General features: G+C 34.5%; 1 pseudogene; it reads left to right on the top strand.

Annotated features, from left to right (window-relative positions):
• The first annotated feature begins 9,263 nt into the window (after nt 1-9,263).
• On the top strand, nt 9,264-10,820 carry LOC149190786 (putative E3 ubiquitin-protein ligase ARI1 pseudogene; annotated as a pseudogene).
• Nucleotides 10,821-20,446: the final 9,626 nt, after the last annotated feature.

Raw genomic sequence — 20,446 nt, 5'->3', positions numbered from 1 at the left:
AAAAAGCTCACTGTCCTGATCAAGCTGCTCAGGAAAAGCATTGAGCAAGACAGCAAGCCTCCAGAGCTGCAACGGGGTGGTCCGTCGAAGGTCAACCAGGAAAATGCACTCAACTGCAAAGAGATGCACACAGTGCCAGACTCCCCAAAAAAATTCTGATCAGTCTTCCCTGTCCCTCTGTCGGACTTTGTCATGTATGTTTTGTTTTCATTTTCTCAGTTATGTGCTAGCCAATTTTTTTGGCCTAAGTCACCCTGTGTGGTGCACTTTTTGGCAGCACTCTGTCTCTCATGTTTGCTACTCTCCCAGTCCTATGTTTCAAACTGTTTTTAGCTGGTAAGGCCTGCCTGAAAGCGGCCAGTCAACTACTTCGGAAGAATTTTTGTACTATATGTTACTCTTGTTAATATCAAAGCTTATTTACACAAAAAAAGAAGACATACATGGATTATTTTCAAAGTCTTTTGATTTTATAAAAAATTCTGATAACTTACATGAACTCAAAAAGTGTCTTTTGAAAAATTATTCATGGAAAAGAAGTGTGCATTAAAAGAAAAATAACTAGAGCAATAAATACCATAATACAGACTCTTTATTATAAATAATTGGGTAATTTTCTTATTTTTTGAATAATTCTCCACTTTCTTCAAACCATAACGATCCCCCACTAAGTCAAATTAAACTACTTTGTCGCCCATTAAATCTTAAAGGTTTCTGTTGGGAGTGTGCAGGAAAACTAGTATATAAGGTTACAAACAGTTGGAGAATTAAATTAAATTAATGGTCCATGATTACAAAATGGTATAAACAAAAAAATATATTCAACAATTTTCATTGACGAGGTTACTCAACTTATGTGATCAGACTTTAATATCTGTGCATAGCGAGAATGACCATCAAGTCGTGGGTCGGTAGAAAGAGCGCATATGATCAATCCCCTTCTCATCGCCCATTATAATGTGCATATTTAAATTTTTTTGGTGCATTTTGAAGGCACACTTGAATTAGTTAAAAAAAAACCTTTTGTTTTTATAAAAACCCCATAACTTATGTAAATCCAGAAATTGTTTTTCGAAAAAATACTATAATAATACCAACTCTTTATTGTGATATAAATGCTTATATAACTGACTTGACATGATCGAGTAATCTGGGTATTTTTATGATTAAAATATTTCTCTACTTTCCTCAAACTATGAGTCCCTTGCACCAAGTCAAATTAAACCACTCTCTCAACCATTAAATCTTAAAAGGTTTCCATTACGAATGTGCAAGAAAAGTAATATATAAGGTTACAACCTGTTGCGAAATTAAATTAAATTAATTGTCCAATTGCCATGATTACAAAAGGCTACATAAAAAATTGTATGAAATGGTTTTCATTGATGAGGTATGTGGTCCATAAGACCTTGACGAGGTATGTGGTGTGCCCAGAAACGGTTTTCATCGACGAGGTATGTGGTGTGCCAGAAAAAATGGTGTGGGTGGGTAGAAGAAATGTTAGTTACATTTGTTATTGGGAATGTGCTGCAATTGTTATTACTATTGTCTCATCCTTGTGGAATATTCTGCAGGATACTAGAAAAACCTTTCCTTTCTCATCGGTTGTAATGACCATCACATCTATTGTGGACTACTCCATTGGATGGTATATAGATATTTCCTCATTTATTGGTTGTAACAACTGTAAGATATGTTGTGGACTATTCCTTGGATGCTGGATAGGCTTTTTTTGGATCACGTGTGTCTCTTCCTGGGTGGTACTATTACCCCTCTCTTAGAGCCTCACTTTTGTCCCCCGTTTTGAAGTAAGAGAACCTAGACAAACTCACCAAGCACAATCACCTTTCTTTTCAAAGATATCATTGCATTACTCTCTTGTGTTAATAGCTAGAGATGAGGAAAACATTTAAGTATTTGGAAATTTTCCCATTATACCAGATGGGAGGTTTGATTGGGACTTCATACTAGGGAGGTCCCCTAAATTTTAGAGGGTCCAGCACTGTCAACATTTATGGTGCTAAAATGAGGGTGGATAGTATTATACGGTTGATTGTCCCACTAACCCCACTCATCCATATTTTGGTCAGGGCAGTAACATTTTCTCCCTCTCCCCTACTCTCAACTTTGAAGTTGTTAATTCCTCACCACCCAGACCTGAACGTGAAATCTCGTACCATCAGATTCGAGCTCTCCGCCCCATCAATCGTCAATTTGCAAAAGTTGTTGGATTGATTCCGGGAGTAATTTATCTTCCATATTCTCAAAGCAAGAATAAGACCACCCCTAAAAGAGTAGTGGTATCCTCTGTTTAAGAAGCGATCCTTGCCACTCTTGAGCTTGAAATCAATGACACTGCATAACTTGACTTCAATAACAACATACACTACCAACAATAAATGGAATGTAATATTGGTAAGACATATTGTACATGTATATATCATAATAGAGAGTGCATGTTTCAAAAATCTTAATGTGTCTCACATTCAACAATGGGGTACCCTATGTGCATATATATCATAACAAGGTATTTACCATATTCATCTATATCGTGAACCATATTAAAGAAATGATAGCCAACACTCACATCCATCAAAGCAAGTCATCTAACATATGCACATATCATAAATCGTAATATTGAGCATGTCAAAGGTAGGATATCTAATATATTCATACATCTTAATGAGGTGCCAAAAAATGCACATCATTGAAAATTTACACATAATTTACCATATCAAAATAAGAATATACTAATATTAAACTGTCGTGAGAGGCCATCATCATAAGAGTATCAATGCCTCATGTAATATTAATACTCAAAGCATCAACAAAACAACAAGTATCAATGATACCATCAATGACAAATCATGATAGGAACCATCAAATAACTATTAATGTTTTCTAAATTAATTAAGAAATATTAATACTCATCAAAATTGGATTGGTGCAAAGCAGCTAGGTTCGTCATACTTTATGGTTAATAGAAGCGAGGATAAGGGGGATGGTGAGTATAGAACATTTTCTCTTATTAGTTAGACATTTGTTGACATCATTGTCATGTAAGCATGATATCCAAAAGAGGATATTGATCATATACCATAAGTACATACATTTATCATGTCACATATATGTGATGTGGAAACTAAGTGTCCAATAAGGAAACATCACAAAAGAGAAGTTAAACTAATATTGTAAAATGCTCAAATTTATTTGTAGTCTATCAATCACATAATTTGATATAATTGTAAAGGCTATCTTGAGTGTATTTTCCAGACATCCCCTATTATAATTTGAAACTCTAACATATACAATGGAGGGGTCATAATTAAAACAAAAGAAAACAAAAAAAATATAAAACAAATAAGATTATATATATATATATATATATATATATATATATAGAGAGAGAGAGAGAGAGAGAGAGAGAGAGAGAGAGAGATATTCATTCAAGGGGATAAGGGAAAGTATTTTCTTTTCTGGGGTGTTAATGATATTCTTTCCTATATCTAGGGTTTAAAGCCATAATATAGCAATGAAAATAAACTTAGAATTTATGCCCAAACAAATAAGAGAAATCCATTAAACTACTATATAGGGTTGATCTATGGACATGGCAAGACAAAGGTTGATGTAAATCACTCAATCAAATCTTCCTACTTTAATCCTACGTTCGAATTAGAACAATAACATATTCAACAAAACTTGATATTATAACTTGAAACAAATTCATGATTCAATGCACAAAAACATACTAAATTACAAAAATATCAAATTGGAATAAGGGAAAGAGTTCCTTTTAATTGAGTAAAGAATAGTACAAAAGGATAAAATAAGCCTAGTAACTTGGTGCATGCACCACATTAAATTGTCCTCCACGACTCGGGGAGTGAAGATCTCTACAAATAATATTTTGCTTCCAAATGAAATGAGGGAGACAAGGGGCTCAACTTAAAAAAAATTAAGAAAATCATGTTTCCTTACTCGAAGAGTGATTAAAATAATAAACAAATTAAAGTTTAATATTTTTGTGAGTATAAGTATGCCAAATCAAAGGATCCAATGTACCTTTACAACACTTTAGATGTGCTTTTATATTCTAAATAATTGGTTGAGGATTTCAGAATACAAACTACAACAATTAGCTTATGGTTCAAACCCCACAGAAAATCGTTTATAATGTGTATATTAAAAAAAAATAGTGCATTTTGAAGACATACATAAGTTGCTTTCAAAAACTTGTTTTAATTTTATGAAAATCCCAATAACTTATGTAAACTCAGAAATAGTTTTTTGGAAGAATTCTTCATAAAAAATAAGTCTACATAAAAGAAAGGAACTCCATATTAATCTTGGAAGATATATTATAATACTAATTCTGTTTTTCTATAAATACTAATATAGCCAACTTGGCATGGCCAAGTAATTTTCGTATTTTTTTTATTAAGATATCTTTCCACTGTCCTTAAACCATGAATCCATCCCACCAATTCAAATAAATCTACTCTATCAAGCATTAATTACAAATGTGCGAGAAAACTAAGTATATAAGGTTACAAAGAGTTATGAAATTAAATTATATTAATGTTCAGCTCCCACAATTACAAAAGGCTACCAAAAAATGTATGGAATATATTTCATTGATGGGGTCACTTTGCTTATGTGGTCCATAAGACCTTAAGGCCTATCAACGCATATCTAGAAAGACAGGCAATTTGGGGTTGGGTAGAAAAATCAGTCAGTTACATTTATCACTATAAAATGCACCAATTTGGTCATCTAGGGTGTTGTGAGACTCATAGAAATATGGACCATTGATCTTCATGTTTGATACATATCTAGGCATTGATATTCTAAAGGTTAATAATCGTTGAAACACTGGGTTTTGGTTTGTGAAACACTAATTTTTGTTCAATGTCTGCACAAGCATGGAAATGCTTCCAACATCTTACCTTTCCTTCTACTGGTTGAAATTCATCCCCCCATGCAAGAACCATATGTAAGAACCTGATTGCATTGACCCAACACCCCACTCCACCCTCTACTCTATGATATATGTTTGAGTCCCCATGAGCTTGACATCAACAATAATGCGTAGCTTGACAATAATAACATCACAGACTACCAACAATAATATGGAATGTGATATTGTAAGGACATCATGTACATGTATACATCATAATAGAGAGTGCATGTATCAAAATTCACACTATGTTGCACATTCAACAAAGGGGTATCCTATCGCATACATATCATAACAAGGTATCTACCATATGGATATATATTGTGAACCATATTTAAGGAATGATATCTAACACTCACATAAACTAAAACAACTCATCCAACATATGCATATCTCATAAATCATAGTATCGACGATGTCAAATGTAGGATATCCAATATATGGATACATCATAATGAGGCTTCAAACATATGCACATCGTTAAAAATGTGCACATCATTTATCATATAAAAATAAGGATAGACTAGTATTAAATCAAATCATGAGGACGAACCACATTAGATGGTTCGAAACAACTAGGTTGTTGTGAGACTGATATAAATATGGACCATTGATCTTCATGTGTGACACAAATCTAGGCATTAATACTCTAAAGGTTAATCATCATTAAAACACCATGTTTTGGTTTGTGAAACACTACTTTTTGTTCAATGTCTGCATGAGCATGGAAATGCTTCCAACATCTATCTTGTTCTTCTACTGGTTGAAAATCATCTCTGCATGCAAGAACCCTATGTAAGCACTTGATTTCATTGGCCCAACACCCTACTCGACCCTCTACTCTGTGATATCTGTTTGACTCCCTCTAAGGTTGACATCAACGCCAATGTGCAACATGACATTACTAACATCATACACTACCAACAATAATATGGAATGTGACATTGGTAAGACATCATGTACATGTATACAACATAACAGAGAGTGCATGTATCAAAATTCACACTATGTTGCACATTCAACAAAGGGGTATCCTATCACATACATATCATAACAAGGTATCTACCATATGGATATATGTTATGAACCATATTAAAGGAATGATATCCAACACTCACATACATTAAAACAAGTCATCCAACATATGCATATATCATAATTCATAGTATTTACCATGCCAAATGTAGTATATCCAATATATACATACATCATAATGAGGCTTCAAACATATGAACATCATTAAAAATGTTCACATCATTGATCATATCAAAATAAGGATAGACTAGTATTAAATTAGATCCGGACAATGAACCACATTGGATGGTTTGAAACGTCGACCAAGAATTAATGATGTGATTAATCTGAGAGACATTCTCATAAATAATATTAAATTTTCATAAGAGATTATCATTAAATTTTCAATTCTTCGTGTAATATTAATACTCAAAACATCAAGATATCAATAAGTATTAACCATGCGATCAAAGACAAATCATGATAGCCATCATCAAATAACCATTAATGTTATCTAAATTAATTAAGACCTATTAATACTCATAAAAATTGGATTGTTGTATCAGCTTACTCCATGTTTAATATAAATGAGCATAAAAGGGATGGTGACTATAAGACACTTTCTTTTATTAGTTAGACATATGTGTCAACACAACATCATTGTGAGGTAAGCACCATATCTAAAAGGGGTTACTTATCATTTTCCATAAACAGATATATTTATCAAGTCACATTTATATGATGTGGAAACTAAGTATATAATTAATAAACATCAGAGAAGAGGAGTTCAACTAACACCCAAATTTCAGTTATAGTGTATCCATCACATAATTCAAATTTAATATAATTGTAAAAGCTATTTTTGAGTGACTTTGCTAGACTTGTCATTTCATAATTTAAAACTATGACATATACGACAAAGTAGTTATAATTAAAAGTAAAGAAAAAAAAAACAAATAATATATATATATATATATATATATATATATATATATATATATATATATATATATATATATATATATATATATATATATTTTCAAGGGGATAAAGGAAAGTATTTTCTTATGCTATATCCTCCAATAATAATATGGGAATGTACATTCTTGTCCCAAGTGTTAATGGGAATTTATTTGATATAGAAAGGGTATAAAGCCACAATATGATAGTGACAACAAACTTAGAATCTATGTCCAAACAAATAAGAAAGATCCATTAAACTACTATCTAGGGTTGATGTGTGCACGTGGGAATATGAAGGTTGATTATAAATCACTCAATTGCATCATCCTATGTCAACACAATATGCTTTTATTTGATGTTAGAATTAGAACAATAAATTCATAATTCAATGCATAACATCATACTAAATTACATAAATATAGAATTAGAAGAAGAGAAAGAGTTTCTTCTTATTGAGTAAAGTAGTCTAGATCTATCTTAATTTTAGATTTGCCAAGCATTGTGAGGGATCAAATCTCTTAAAGTGAAAACCTCCTTCAATGTGAAAAGAGATTTGATCCCTATTAGTGCTTGGTAGATCCAAAGTTAAAATAGATCTAAGCTAGTTTAACTATTAATTATAGTTAATTATAATTAAAATTATAAACATAAGCATAAATATAATTATTAATTATCTTGTTTATTTTTATTTTATTTTAATGTATTTTGATTGAGTCAAAATGTTTAATTAATAATTATAATTAATAATTTTATGTTTTTAAATTTATTGTATTTTCATATAATTTGACCAAATCAAAATGTTTACAAAACATAAAAAGACATTACAACATCTCTTCCATACTTCTCTAGAGGGTGTCGCTCAATACAACAATAATATAAAAAGATAAAATAAAATTAATAAATTAATAGATGCAATACACAAAAATTATTTCCCTCTTCACCTTAGTAGTTAAAATCTTAGCCAATAATCTTTTGCTTCATAACTGAATGTGAGAGATAAGGGACTTAACCAAAGGAAAACAAGAAAATCATGTTTCCTTGCTGGAAGGGTAATCAAAAGAATAAAGAAATACAAGTTTAATATTTAGTGAGTACAAATATGCTAAATCAACGGATCCAATGTACCTTTCCACTACCATAGATATACTTTTATACTTTGCATAATGAGTTGGAGTCATCGAAATATGGGCTACAAGAATTGAATTAAGGTTCAAAACCCAAAAACATTTATTATAATGAATATATTAAAAAAAATGGTGCATTTTGAAGAAATACATGAATTATTTTTTAAAAATTCTGATAACTTACTTGAACTCAAAAGGGTCTTTTGAAGAATTATTCATGGAAGAGAAGTTTGCATTAAAAGAAAAATAACGAGAGAAATAAATACCATAATACAAACTCTTTATTATGAATAATTGAGTTATTTTCGTATTTTTGTGAATAATTCTCCACTTTCTTCCAACTATAACCTTCTCCCACCAAGTCAAATTAAACTACTTTGTCACCCATTAAATCTTAAAGGTTTGCATTGGGAGTGTGTAGGAAAACTAGTATATAAGATTACAAACAGTGGCAGAATTAAATAAATTAATTGTCCATGATTACAAAAATGGTACAAACAAAAAAAATATATTGAACGAGGTATGTGATCTATAGGACATTAATATCTATGCATAGCGAGAAAGACCATGAAGTTGTGGGTGGGTAGAAAGAGTGCATATGATTAATCCCCTTCTCATCACCCATTATAATGTGTATATTTAAATTTTTTGGTGCATTTTGAAGGCACACTTGAATTAGTTAAAAAAAAAACCTTTTGTTTTTATAAAAATTCCCATAACTCATGTAAATCCAGAATTTCTTTTTCGAAAAACCACTATAATAATACCAACTCTTTAGTGTGATATAAATGCTTATATAACTGACTTGACGTGATCCAGTAAATTTGGTATTTTTATGATTAAAATATTTCTCCACTTTCCTCAAACTATGAGTCCCTTGCACCAAGTCAAATTAAACCACTCTCTCAACCATTAAATCTTAAAAGGTTTCCATTACGAATGTGCAAGAAAAGTAATATATAAGGTTACAAACCGTTGCGAAATTAAATTAAATTAATTGTATGTGGTCCATAAGACCTCGAAGAGGTATGTGGTGGTGTGCCCAGAAACGGTTTTCATTGACGGGGTGTGTGGTGTGCTATAAAAATGTGGCCATCTAGGGTCGCATAGGATCAATCCCCTTGAAATCGCCCGCTTCTCATATCGAACCCTTTTTTTTTCTTGCATGATAGCAGTCACCACATAATCGTAAAGGATTTGCCATGGCGGACTTGTTGATTAGCGGCGAGGAGGATTTCATAAGCGGAGATGAGGAGGATTTGATAAACGGTGATGAGCACTATCTAGAGGATTTGATGAGCGGTGATGAGCACTATCTAGAGGCTTCTTCCTCCATGCCTGTCCCTGCACAGACCATCCGCCTCATCTCTCAACAAAATTTATTGTCGGAACAGAGAAGGGATTTAGATAAGGTGATGGCAATCCTTGTTGTAAAGGAGCAACGTGCTCGCACACTCTTAATTCATCATCGCTGGGATTTTCAAAGACTCTTGGATGCATATACCGAAAGAGATGTTGAGTGGTTTTTTTCACAAGCGGGTGTTGCAAATAGACCGGAATCCACAAATTCCGTAGTTACCGGAATCTGTGCTGTGTGCACAGAGGAAGATTTGAAGGAGGGGGACACCACAATGATGGATTGTGGTCACACTTTCTGCAATGTCTGCTGGACGAAGCACTTTCTTACTCAGATAAGAGAGGGACAAAGCAAGCGGATAAAGTGCATGGATCCCGAATGTAATGTCATCTGTGATGAAGACATCATAAGAAAACTAGTCGCCGCCAGAGACCCTGAAGCAGCCCAACGCTTCGATCGCTTCCTATTTGAGTCCTATATTGATGACAACGACAGAGTGAAGTGGTGCCCTAGTGTTCCCCATTGTGGAAATGCAGTTCGAGTTGAAGGAGATGTTTACTGTGAGATCCAGTGCGCTTGCGGCCATCAGTTTTGCTTCAATTGTCTGGCTCAACCACACTCTCCTTGCTCCTGTTTGATTTGGGAGCTTTGGGATAAGAAATGCAATGACGAGTCTGAGTCTCAAAATTGGATTGCAGTTAATACCAAGTCCTGCCCCAACTGTAGGAAAAACGTCGCAAAAGATGGTGGCTGCAACTTGGTGACCTGCTTATGTGGCCAATACTTTTGTTGGTTGTGTGGTGGCGCCACAGGCATTGCTGGGCACAGATGTGGTCGATATAAAGAAGATCAGGAGATGGATATTGAGAAGGTAGAACGTGATTTGAAGAGGTACACACATTATTACTCCATATGGGAGGCACATAAATATTCATTGAAGCTTGAAGCAAAGCAGAGGGAATTATTACAACAGAAAATATTAGATTTTGGAAGCAAGGAATCTGGTGTTACTGACTATAGTTGGTTGCTAAATGCACTGCAAAGGCTAGTCAGATCAAGGCGTGTCCTCGCATATTCATATGTCTTGGCATTTCACGTGTTTGGTGATGAAATACTCAAAGATATACTGACACCAGCAGAAAAGGAAGTCAAACAGAACCTGTTTGAGTATCATCAACAGCAACTGGAGCAAGCCGTAGAGAGACTTTCGGAGCTTATTCGTCACCAGAATTTTATGGCCAATCGAAGGGAAGCTATTGATCTCACTGTCCTGGCCGACACAGGGTGTGAACAAATTTATGGGTGGATCCAAAATGATTTACTGCTGAACCTTGGGTTGACAACACATCGCATTGCTCCATATAACCCCAAAGGTATCCACATACTATCAGATATGATGTAGTCAATTATATATCCATATAAGTCTGAAGGTGTCCACATACTATCAGATATATGATGTAGTCAATCAATGATAAATCATTTAACTCCATGTATTAGAAATATTTTGAGTAATGTTTGCTTCTGAAATAAAGTATTTTGAATAGTTTTCGTTCCTCAAAGCTTCTCAGATTTAATGTGTTTGTAATTTTATTGTCATAATCACATTAGTCGTATATGTAATGTGTTTGGAGTGTTATTATAGTGAATAATATTTGAAATTCAGTTAATAATTAATACAGTTTAACCAATAGTAATGGTTTAAAATTTAATTTGAATTTGATAAAGTGATTTGTTTTCCAATACTATTTGAGGAATTGATATGGGAAATGATATTATAATAGTGATGTTAACCAACAGTAATGGTTTAAAATTTAATTTGAATTAGATAAAGTGATTTGTTTTCCCATATTATTTGAGAAATTGATATGGGAAATGATATTATAATATTGATGTTAGGATTATTGAAGTAGTGGGTTGTGTTTAATTTTTTATATTCATTTACGTTGTATTTAAGTTATTATTCAAGAGTATATTTTTTGTGAATAGAAATAATACACGAAATAAAACCAAAGGTAAAGACTAACAATAAGTATATAAAAAGAAGGGTAGTATGAAAAATATTATAAATTGGGAAAGGAATTTTAAGAAAGAATAAAAAACATTGATGTAGAAATGTTTAAAAAGTTAATGCAAAAATGATTAAAAAATATTAGGGTTTTTATATGGCAAGACAAGATAAAAGAAAAAAAAATTAAAGAAAATAAAATGTGAAGTGTTTGAGGTTTCAAAATGGAGAGATAATCAAAACTAATAAATAATTTTCTTTTAATGAAACATGAGTTATAAAGAACTAAGTTTCAAACTCATATTTATGTATCATATATTTATATATATAGTGGGTTCATAAATGGGGACTACCATTTGATACATTGAACTTTGTTTACTAAGTTAACAAGGAAGACCATGATGAGAGGAATGACCATGATTTAAATGGTCTTTAAGGAATACCAATATAAGAGTTAGAGAGACATGGTGAAAACACTTATAAATGTGTGAATTGATATTGATGTGAAGTCTTCAAGTGTTAAACCAAAAAAATCTTTAAAAAAAAAATCTAAAAAGAAATCATATGTTAGAAAAATTATCTCTAAATTTTAATAAATTAATTTCAAATTCATCTAATTAATTAAATTTAACTAATAAATTAATATTCTCCATACATAATTTTAGAGTATATATAGTTTAAATAGTTATTTATTTTATGAAATCCACAAAAACAAATAATCATTTAAAATGTGCACATTATAATACCTTTATTAAAAAAAAAATCATTGGATTTCTATTAACAAAATAAGATCATGTAAAGTCATATAAATATTCCATCATATGAATCTGTAAATTTCCATAAAAACTCTCTAGACTTATAAACTATAAGCATCCACAAAAAATCTCCTAACAAAACTGCCAAAGATCAGATAGTTGTCAAGAAATAATAAGCCTGCCTAGAGCTAGATAAAAATAAAAACCACTTGCAGATTTATCTAAAAAATAAACAAAAAGATACAGGTTCCTGGAATGTTAAGGAAGAAAGAGTGAGCCCACTTCCCTAGTGGCATCTTCCTCAATGTATCTGAAATACATTATACCAAATGTTCCCTAGAGCCATTCCTTCCACATAGCATCCCCCCTTATCTTCACCTCTCTATAGATCTGAGAAATAGAGATAATATTGATGCTAATCATAAGGAGTTTGATTCTGTCAATCCATCTAGTAAGGGAGGGAGGGCCAAAATCAGTAAGAACGTGGATGCCCTCAATGAAGGATCTAGAATCCCCATAAACATGAATGTTGTTAATTTGCTTCTTCTTTGTGAACTAGAGTAAACCCCACATAGCCATAATCTTTTCCCTAGTGTTGGTACCAAGTCCCCCATTCCAGAAGATCTCATATTGATAATTTTCATTTAAGCTCATAATCTCACCACATCCACAGTTACCTAGTTGTGTCGCCCCATCGCAAAACCCTACATGTAAATGAATATGGTAAGGATTCTTGCTATATGATAAATCTTTAATGGTACCTTGATCCTTGGAGTAAGAATACATGGAGACAAAATTCCTGTAATAAATCGAATTTTTGCTAATCAGCCAGTCCTCGAATATACATTTGTTGTGGGCATTCCAAATCTCCTAGATAATATATAATAAAACATCCTTTTATTACTTACATGATACATTCTAAACAATATGTAAATAAAGAAAGTGAAGCCTACATAGTGTTTAACAAAATTACAATAAGAATAAGCAAGAGCGTTATTTTGCTAAAAATGAAGGCATGTTTTTCATACAAATTCCTCCCCTTCACATCATGGAGCTCGTATGGTTAACCTTTTTTCATCATGGAAATTATATCCATCCAATAGTTAGGTATGAAATAAGTTAGATGCTTAATTAACAAGAAGGGCTCAAGGGTAGCAAGTCCTTGCCATAAAGTAAATGAATATGTGGATTAATAACTTATAGGCATATAAATTTTGAGTTCAAATTTTATGGAATGTTTGGGTTTAGTATTTAGATTAGTAATATTTTTTACTTTTGCTTTCATCTGCACACTTGGGTTGCAAAAGCTTCCATTTTACGTATTGAATTGAGAATTAACAGTGATTATTAAGAACCGCATGAGTGGAGCCCATAGTTATATTAAAAAAAATTAATATGGGTAGTTATATAAAAAAAATCACAAATAAAAAAACACAAATCATAAATTGAATGTTGATTTCAGAATTTGATGATTAGGAGAGACTTTAATTGTTTGATCTTTTCACTTATGGTCAAATTTCAAGAATATTTATGAATCTATAATTGATATAAAAATATATAACATAAATTTATGTATATTAGAAAATAAGGGGCATCTTAAGTGAATTGTAGATTTCAGAAGTATTGAATTGACAGTGATTACTACCAACCGCATGAGTGGAGCCCATAGTTATATTAAAAAAAAATAATGTGGGTAGTTATATAAAAAAAATCACAAATAAAAAAAACACAAATCATAAATTGAATGTTGATTTCAGAATTTGATAATTAGGAGAGACTTTAATTGTTTGATCTTTTCACTTATGGTCAAATTTCAAGAATATTTATGAATAGAATATTTATGAATCTATAATTGATATAAAAATATATAACATAAATTTATGTTTATTAGAAAAATAGGGGCATCTTAAGTGAATTGTAGATTTCAGAAGTATCTCTCAAACTGACTTTAAAGAGAGAGACTGAACAATTAATTTCTCGTGTGACCATCACATTCTAGAATATTCCAAAAATCTAAAATAAAAATAAATTTACCCTTCATATAACCTTATATTCCTCTTTTCTTAAAATCTGGATTCCCATAAAATCAACGTAATCTACCTCATTTAGGCAATCGACCCAGAAAGGGGAGGAGGGTATGATCAGAAAAAAGCCCCAATGTTTATCTCACCATGAAACCACTTCATCGTTTTTTTTCTCACCTGAACACGCTTGGAGTGGCTCTCAGGAGTATATTGTTTTTCCCAAGACCACATACCTGTAGGGACCAAACTCATCTTTACTGAGTAGGCTTCTGTTTAGTTCGTTTAGCTTATAAACTGTAAATGCAGAGACTCGAGAGTCTGATTCGTCCATGTCCAATAAACGGGTGGCAAGAGTATGGGAGTCACAGTAGCTTGGAAATGCGTTGATCATTGAAGTGACGAGACTTGCAGTTGGGTAGCAGTACATCCAACAAGGGCAAGGGATGGAATGCTATTTTTTCTTTCGTCGTATAATGCTTCTTCTGCCATACGAGCCTAAAGAGTTACGTAGGTGCGCGGAAAGAGATTCTCCTGCTTGGTTTCTAAATTCACATAAAATTCGACATTTTAAAAATCCGGTTCTATAACTTACTAACATTAAACAAGCCTATGGCATGTAAGCATTAAGCAATGTCATGTATGCAAAGGTCGCTTCTTTATAATGAAATAGATAAATAATTGTCATTCTTATGGCCGAACACTTTTAAATTATATGTCACTAAAATTGTTTAAAGCGGTTAAGGAGAAACTAAAAACAAATTTTAAAGTAATGTTGTTCTAGGATTTTTAAGGTCTACATGGGTTGGTCAATACTTTGTTTTTATTAAATTATTGATTTATTAGATTCAAATCGAAATAAAGATAGTAAAATATATGTAAAAGTAGACATATCTACTAATTGTGACTCAAACCATTCAACATTTACCAAGGTTTTAGCAAGACTCTTGTGCTTAATGATATTACCACTATCTTCAGTTAATAAGGTATATTAATTTATTTATTTATTACCAAGTTGTAGCGGCTGCAAAGCACTTGAAAATTTTGGCTTGCACTCAAATTTCAGCGCCTTCTTTGGTCTTTCGTTTCATTTTTGCAAACACTTGAGCTTATTTCATGAGCTTTCTTAGAGTCTTTTCACCCATTTCGCTTGTTTGATCAACTGCAATGTTTTGGCATGTTTGACTACTCTTCCATGCTTGTGGACATTTTATGGTGATTTTGAAGGTTTGTCTTTGTGTATTCGAGTTGTCCAAGCTATGTAAACACATGTCACACTCATACAAAAAGTTTTAAGCATTGTCGCACAAGTGTTGTCACAGTCATCCTAAAGTTTATCTTAAGTGTCACACTTATCGCTTCTTGTTATAGGACAGTCACAGTGAGGGTAATGTTTTGTCTTGTTGTTCCGGTGGTCTATGTTATCGCATTGTTGAAGTATGTTAAGTGTGTGATCATAAGTTCAAGTTCTACACAAGTTCACGTTCTTCCTGCACTTAACCATTTCTCCAAAAATCTTCCCCACTAAGCAACGTAGTTTCACCAGACCCCAACTGAACTACGCACTGCCCAGTCTCATCCCTCAGTGATGCAACCCTGCTACCTAGAACTACGTAGTGCGCAGTCACTGTCCCCCATGGTAGTTGCACTATGCAATTCCAAAGTTGAGTAGTCTCCCTTCATCCCCATAACTGTGCAGCAATTCCTCCCAGTCTGACTTGAACTATGCATTTTGCAATCCCAGTTCTCAAGATTCTACCCTTGCCTGCTGGAACCCTGTAATGCGCAGAGAAGCCAACCTTCCTTGCCACCCAAAACTACGAAGAATTGTACCCTAGTGTCCTCCCTTAGGCGGAGCTCACAAATCTCAAGAACTATAGAGATCTGTCCTCCAAGTCTCTCTGATGCCCAGTCCTCCTTGCCTCTGAAAACTATGTAAATATGTCTCCCAAGTTCCCATCCTGCATCAGCCACTGATTGTCTCAACTACGCAATCTTGTCTCCGAGTGGCCCTTGTGCAACATTTCCCCTCAGTGAGGACTCTGCTTAGAAGTTCCTCAGTCAAGCTTGAGCTGTGCTCTATGCAGTCTCAGTGACCAACCTCTCTCCCTGTCACCTGGAACTGCACAATGCATAGTTATTTGGCCCTCTTTCCTAGCATGTCACCTATCCCGGGCTTAGTCCATGGATAACAATGCATCATCTTATACTAGGGATTTTTTGGATTGATGTCATCCCATCATGAGTGAATTGCATAAACAGGTACACTGTCAGATCATGGTGAGATGATGAAGAAGGAAAAGAAGGAGGAAACACGCTTGAAGACTCACTTACAGCTGGATGGACAAAGGAACCTCAAGAGCAAGAAAAAAGAACACATGTATGCAACCACCTCTCAAGACCAAAGATCATTGAAGACCCTGTATCATCAAGATATGTGGAGGAGAAGAGAAATCATATCCAAAAACACATATATCACTCAACAACAACAACGACTTGGCATTGCCACATTAGCAAGCTAGTCCTTGTTAGCAGTGTCATTTCAAGTCGTGTCATGAATTGTTAAAGGTCACATCACTATTATGGGCCATGTATATTGTAAATCAAATGTATTGTAAAGTTGAAGTCCAATTGACACACATGAATACAAAGAGTCATGTCAGTTGCAAAGTTATAGGAAGTTGAACAATCATGAGGTAAGTCAAAGAGTTAGAAGGGTCAAGCATCACCCCTTGGTTATATATGCCCCCTCATTGTATGAGAAACAGACTTTTCATTGTGGCTCCTCCCGTAAAGCATAGAGAGTTTAGTGAGTTCTTTGAGAAGAAAGGAGTGGCACCAATGTACCACTACTAGGGCTAGTGATGTATAATGTAAATATGTGTCTTGTAACTTTTGCTTAATTATAGAAGCCTTTTCAGGCCAACATGTTTCCATGCATGATTTATGGATGTTTGTAAGACTATTCTGTGAGAATTTGTATTTCATGTTTGTTTTCACATGTACTAAGATAGTTGAACTATTTTGGTTGTTTTAGGTCTTATCTTGTTGGGAATGTGCTGCAATGGTTGTTACTGTTGTATAATCCTTATGGACTATTCCGTGGGATACTAGACAAACATTTCCTTACTCATCATTTGTAATGACCGTCACATCTGCTCTGGACTACTCCATTGGATGGTAGACAGATCTTTCCCTGTTTATTGGTTATGACAACTGTTGTATTTGTTGTGGACTATTCTGTGGGATGTTGGAAAGACCTTTTTTGATTCATGTGTGTCTCTTCCGGGGTGGTACTATTACCTCTCACTTGGAGGCTCACTTTTCTCCCCCCTTTTTCAGTAAGAGAACCTAGACACAGTTACGTTGCACACTCACTAGGCACACTCATCTTGCTTTACGAAGATACCACTGCATTACTCTCTTGTGTTGACAGCTAGAGACGAGGAAAACCTTTAAGTATTTGGTAACCGAGCCATTATACCGGATGGGATTCCTACACCAAATGGTGTGAGGTTTTATTGGGACTTCATACCAGAGAGGTCCTCTAAATTTTGGCGAGTCTAGCACCGTGAAAATGTCTAGCACTAGAAGGAGGGTAGCTAGTATTATATGGTTGATTTTCCCACTGACCTCACTCATCCATCTTCTAGTCAAGGCAGTAACATTCGCTCCCTCTCCCCTACTCTCAACTCTGAAGTTGGTAATTCCTCACCGCCTAGACCTGAACGTGAAATCCCATACCATCAAATTTGGGCTCTCTGCCCCATCACCCATCAATTTGCAAAAGTTGTTGCATTGATTCTGGGAGTAATCGCTCTTCCATATTTCAAAAGAAGAAAGAGACCACCCCCACAGGAGTAGTGGTCTCCTCTATTTAAGAAGCAATCCTCGCCACTCTTGAAGAACTAGTAGAGGTTGTTGAAAAGGAAGAGGAGCCTCCACTCTTTCATGAAGGAGAAGGAGGTAGTCTCTTGCTCTTGGGTTCAAACTCCAGTGGAGGAGGTGGAGGGGAAGGAAACGAAGGAGAAGAATAGGAAGAGGAACCTATAGATTCAGAAGAGGAAGAGGACGATGATGAAGAAGACGAAATGGTAGACCAAAATCTGGATTGGATGACTCAATGTCCATTGGCACTTCCAGGTGTCCTGCACAAATTGCCAAGACATGCGAAGAAGCTCTTAACGGAATATGACCCTGACAAGGCATTGAAGGCAGAAGATCACTTAGACAAATTTTACCTACATCTGTAAACGCTTGAGGTATGTTATGATGATGTTGCATGTATATTTTTTCCATGTACCTTGGATGGTAAAGTAGTTGTATGGTACCAAAACCTTCCTCCAAACTCCATCCAGAATTGGAAGGTATTCAAAAGGATATTTCTTGAGAAATTTGTTGAACATAAGACCCTTGCCATGTTACTGAAGGAGTTGGGTAGTATAAAGATGGAGCAAAAGGAAAAGGTTAAATATTTCAATCAGAGGTTCAACCGTATTTGGAACAAGTTTTCAGATGACGTGAAACCTCGTGACTCCATCCCCATCAACTACTACACTTCTTCCTTTCCAACTAGTATTATGTAGTTTTTCAAGCGAACTATGAAACCAACTTTAATAGAAAACTATGAAGAGGCTATTGTCGTATAAAAGGACCTACATGCTATTGGAGTCATCACAGATGATGAACCCACTAAGGAATCCAAGGACACAGATAAGAGATCTTAGACCTCTATGAGCAAGGCCAAGGAAAAGGAAAAAAATGATATTGAAAGCCTTACTCATCTCGTCAAGTCCCTGACCACCAAAATGGTTGAACTTAAATAGAGGTCAAGTGAGACCACTGTGAGCAGCAGGCCCCCACGTACCTGTCTAGGAAGAATGCAGCTTCCAGTAGTAGCAACAATCAGCTGGTATAACCTACAGAGTTCCAATATGGTTTTGAACATTGAGAAAATTGGCACACATACATACTGCAAGTTCCACCACGAGCATCATTTGGAAAAGACATTCCCAAAATGGAACCAAGGAATGAGTAGTATTGTTGCGCAGTTGTTTGACATAGTCATGGTTGATGAACAAGCTGAGCCTGACGATGAAGAAGAAGATGCTACAACTGATGAATATCCAAGCATTGAGCATGTAGTAAACATGTATTAGTATGTTCTTGCAGCCTAGAAAATCACTGTCGATAAAGAGCCTCTGAGCGATGGTCCAGCCTAGAAGCATAGTAACTGATACAACTTGAGAAGTCAGGGGTCGACCCCTTTGATTGAGGTGTCGAAACATAAATTCAAGGAAAATTTCTTAAGAAAATTGAGTCTTCTAGCTAACTCAACAAAGAACACTCATGGAAAGTTAGGGAAGACAGTTCCAACAAAAAGTGATTCCACCAGTAGTAAAGAAAAAACCATTACACTGGAAACCATAAACTCAATTCCACCCCCAGACACCTCGGTGAGTCTTCCCACAATAGAGTACAACATTGTAGAAGACATGAAGAAGGTTCATGCAAACATCTCTCTGTTCAAACTCACAAAATCACGTACTAGCGGGACATTCTTCTACGAGCACTTGGGAAAACTTCTACTGGTGTTGATACCTCTTCTAACAAGGGATCTAGTAAGTCTTCTTACACTCTCGCATATATTCTTAATGCACTCTATCTAGAGGAAAACTCACTATGCCCACCATTCTTGTTAAGATTTGAAATATATAACTTAAATATACACAATTGCTTGGTTGATTCCAGTGCATTGATTAATGTCATGGCACTCTCTGTTGCCAAGAAGATCAATTCTCAATGGAGTAAAACATATGCACATATCATCCAACTAGACAGAACTTGTGTTCCAACAATTGGTTAACTCAAGGATGTGATCATCCCATTATCATATGATGGACAAGTTCATCAATACATCAAAACTGTAATTATGGACATCCCGAAAGCATGTGGGGTATTTCTAAGCAGAGACTAGTCAAGCAAGTTGCAAGGATAATTTGACACTGACTCATCACACTTATGGCTTCCATATAGAGGTAGGAATAATTAGATCCGGGTACTGTTAGAGAGATACATGAAGTACACCATTACTCCCTTGGATGGACATAACAAGTTGTTGGCTTTCGCAAAACTTGTTTTCGGAAATTATTTTCTATAGACATAGTTGGGGTCCTATCTTGCAAAGCCATCCCTAGTCCCACCAAACACACAGTTGGACCTCCTTCCGTGTCCAACTAGTGATAAT

The sequence above is a fragment of the Pinus tabuliformis genome, chromosome 3_1 (assembly GCF_031772625.1).
Source record: "Pinus tabuliformis cultivar Carrire ecotype Pingquan chromosome 3_1, CPIR1, whole genome shotgun sequence".
Taxonomy (NCBI): domain Eukaryota; kingdom Viridiplantae; phylum Streptophyta; class Pinopsida; order Pinales; family Pinaceae; genus Pinus; species Pinus tabuliformis.
The sequence above is the reverse complement of the archived record's forward strand: the minus strand, read 5'-3'. Positions and strand labels throughout refer to the sequence as shown.